A 4,193-nucleotide genomic window follows, 5' to 3' on the forward strand; every position below is an offset into this window, starting at 1 on the left:
AAATACATAGATACAAGCACAAAACAGTACAATACAATATATACAAAACGTCGATCGACGGAATGAACGTGAAAATGTCATACAGTAAAATTACAAAATTACGAAAATAACTATAAAAGAAGAGAGAAATACAGAAACAAATACTACAATAATACTAACGGAAATGAAAGACGTGACACTAGGACGTATCGTGATTACAGAAAGACAAAAAAATACGAACCACAGGAGTCGAAGATGTATCGTGACAAAAGGTTCAGAAATACAAAAGAAAATGGCCGTCATGAGACGAGGATGTATCGAGATCAAACCTACATTAATACAAACGAAAACCAAAACAAAACTTCCAAGGGTAAAAATAAATACGAAAGACGAAATTATACGAGGAGGAATCATTATATAAATGATATAAATACAAGAAAACATGAAAGATATGATCATCACAATAAAACTAGATTTCGAAAAAATAGAAAAGCACAGCAAGCTCAACAAGGAAGAAGAAGTAATAAACAATGTACTCAGGTGAGATACCATCACCATGAGCAACAGAAAAATTCGGTGCATAATGCAAATTTTTTTTACCGTGAATGTATGCAAACTAGATAGAGTTTGACCTTAAGGGTTGAATCCTAAGTCGTGTAGGAGGCTGCTAAGAGGAGTGCCTAGGGTGGTAAATCGGATCCCACTTGGTTGAATTCTGCGGCTCCAGCACGACAAAATTGTCTAAATGACAGATAAATAAGCAAACGGAAATTGGAATTATGGATTTACAGATCTATATATCCTTTTTTGAAATCAGCTATCATAGGTACCGCTGAAAATGGAGGGATTTTTTCGCTCCGCCCCAGGGAATCTACTCAACTATAGTAGATTATATGACACTTTTCTACAAACCTTATACAACTCTTGTATACAACTATAGGGTTTATAAACTAATACTTCAATTATGGTCATCCAAAAGGACAATACAAAGGGGTGACTGTAAAATAATTAATACATAATAATACCGGAATGGGACGTTTCATCGCCGCCGTTTCGATGCCGCCGGTTCATCGCCAGTCCATTTCATCGCCGTCCGTTTCATCGCCAGTTAGTCAGTTGATTTTGTATTATAGGAGATGACACGACAAGATGTTAAATTCAGTTCAAAACTTATGACAAATAAAAAGATAAAAAATATTATTATATTAATTTACTGTTCTATTTCTACTTCCCTGAAATCTGATGCTAAATAGTATTAAATGTGTAGTGTTAAGTTATATTTTATATTATAAAAGTTTAAAAGTCTATTAAAAGATTAATGCCCGATTACCCGGTTGCACCAACAGATCTTAAGTTTAAGTCGAGAATATCATAAGAATTAATATAATATAATTATAATAAATTACAATAAGAATACCATAATATAATAATAGATATAATTGGTAATAAGGTAAGAATCTAAAATTATGGTGCAACGTAAGTGATACTCAAAGAGGCCCTATCTATAGGTAGAACTTAGCTAAGCTGGAGCTTAAGATTTGTTGGTGCAACTAGGCATTAAGTATGGCAACGGGAATGGTCATATCTCGCATTTCCTAGAATTCCTAATTAATACTAAAAATATCCCAGATAGCATGTAAACTTGTGGCAAGTTTGATTCTTCTTTGATTTTTCATTGCTGCGTCAAATATGACGAGGCAAGTTTGTGACAAGTTTGCTGCAATATTGTTATGACAAAGATGATTATTCAAGTTTGTAGCAACTTATTGCTTCAAGCTTAGCTTTGCACAGCCCGCTTCGATTCGTTTTTCGTTCGGCACCCCGACTGATGTCCAGCCCACGACAACGAAAGTGTTGCCACCCGGAGGGAAATTTCTGTGTTTGCGAGAATTTTCAACATACAATTGAAAAAGTTATCTCAAAAGGGAATTTTTGCTCCAGTCCAAATTGCACAATATTTAAAAAAATCAAAATATTTGAAAATAATTCAACATATTTTCGCAGATTTTGTAAATAGGAGCGAATTTTTTCATAAAAGTGAGAATTTTTAAGGTAAGTTGAGGGACAAAGCTTACTTGATGGCTGGCAACACGGGAAAAATAATCTGCTAGCGTACGCGGCTACGCGGTGATAGTTTGTTGTTGTGGTTATGTTGATATTTTTCTTCAAGTTTTTTACAACTTAAATTTTCCGTACAATTCTCCGAGACTATTACCTTAATTATTATTACTAAGCTGAAGCCTATTTTCTTCATTGTTAATAGACCAAACTGCATGCTTACTGCATTACAGATTAGTACCTACTCATTTTGCTCTGGTCAACTCTGGTGGCATTGAGGTAGAGGTGTCTTTTTATGTTTTTTTGAAGCTTCTAACTGTACTCACATACTATTTAAAATAAATTATATATTATAAAATAGATATAATAAATAAATGTTAGGTTTTATTGTAAAATTGTTATTTTAACATCTTTTTACCTCTTTTAATAACATAGATTAATTCTGTTGACACAGCAAGAGTTTTTAACAATTTCTATTTGTTTCAGAGCTGATAGACAAAACCAAGCATCGGAATCTGAAGCTAGGGTGTTTAATGTAAGTTCCAATAAATAATTTTATGCAATAGATTGTATTTTAGTCGAGTGATTAATAAATAGTTGTATAAAATGGTATTGTATTTTTTATTCACATTGTTTTATTCAAATTGTGGCTAGTATCTCAAAACAAACCTTAAGCAAGTTTGTATCAAGTTTGAAAAAACAAACTTCATGCAACAAAACAAAAACAAACCTTCAGAAAGTTTGTTATATCAAGTTTGTATCAAGTTTGAAAAAACAAACTTCATGCAAGTTTGTCACATACCAACTAGCAAGTTTGCAAAGTTGACATGGCAAACCTGCAGCAAGCTTTCATGTTTGATGTATCAAACTTGTTGCAAGTTTGAAACAAGTTTATGTTGTTATCTGGGATATAATAAATGTAACTGTCGAAAATTCGGAAATATATCAGTTAGCGATTAACTGACTGGCGATGAATCAGCCGGCGATGAATCGGCCGGCGATGAATTGGCGGCATCGAAACGGCGGTGATGAAACATCCTAGACCCAATAATTCAATTATCTAATAATAGTAATAATAAATATAATAACTTGTGGGAGTTTTTTGTCAGTTCTTCTATCAGGCGCGGCCCCCTGCGAATGGGGGATGCTTTCTGGGTATTCGTAGCGCCAATACCCAGAGAGTAGCAGGGATACTTGCCGTGGAACAAAAACTGACACCTGGCAGTAGGTATAAAATGCACACCCATGAGAATGGAGATAAATAATTTATGTTTAGGATCGCTGCCTGGGGATCGCCAGGGCACGTCTGGAGCCGGCGCTGGACGTGACAGCATGCGGGACGTCGGTGGCAGGGTGTTGAGGAGGCGGGCCCCTGTCATACAATCAGCTACAGCCCAACCACAACCACAAGCGAGCCAAACAACAACAAGAGCTCCACCCGCCGAAGGTGCTGCGCTGGATCATCAGCCGGCGCTCACTCAAGCGGGACGACCGAGGCAGCGCATGAAATGGACTGTGTCCATTAATAAAAACATTTTGCATTGTCTATTACAAGGTGACAAACCTCGGTCAAGAAACAATCGGCTACCGACAACAGCTGTATGCCGAATTTTGCAGGACGTACCCAGATATTCAATTATCGGAGCAAAGAGTATCAGATCAATACCGGGTAATCATAAGGAACAACCTTATCCCAGAGACTAGACTCAATTCGATCAAAAGCGAAGTCGAACGGGAGATTAATAACCAAGAACAAGTTTTAGATCAAGTCCCTAATGAAATCCTCGATGAGCAGACTCCTGAGATTCCCATGCCAGAAACTCAACCTGATAACACACAGCAGGAAAACAATGAGTTGAGCGATAGTCTAGCAAACGAAATGGCTCGTGCCGTACAAGAGTTTAATGGTACAAACCCACTTAGCAGACCACCGCTACCACGAATAAACTCTTGTAAGAAACTAGGTGCGCTGTTACAAATTGTGAACACTGAAGTCCTACCCAATTATGTCGTAGAAGCTCACACGTTGGAATATTTGCATATGCTAATCTACTGTGCAGCAACAGCAATTGCTAATGTAATGGGCGTTAAGATCAGAACACGACGGGTTACTAATAACGAAAGAACTGGTAACAGAATTGCACCCTGGGAAAAAA

General features: G+C 36.7%; 1 long non-coding RNA gene across 1 annotated transcript; it reads left to right on the forward strand.

Moving 5' to 3' along the window:
- The first annotated feature begins 1,609 nt into the window (after positions 1-1,609).
- On the forward strand, positions 1,610-2,649 carry LOC126886643 (uncharacterized). The gene is made up of 2 exons (XR_007698730.1): positions 1,610-2,322; positions 2,524-2,649. It is a non-coding gene; the product is annotated as an uncharacterized LOC126886643 (long non-coding RNA).
- Positions 2,650-4,193: the final 1,544 nt, after the last annotated feature.

Source organism: Diabrotica virgifera, chromosome 6 (genome assembly GCF_917563875.1).
Source record: "Diabrotica virgifera virgifera chromosome 6, PGI_DIABVI_V3a".
NCBI lineage: Eukaryota > Metazoa > Arthropoda > Insecta > Coleoptera > Chrysomelidae > Diabrotica > Diabrotica virgifera.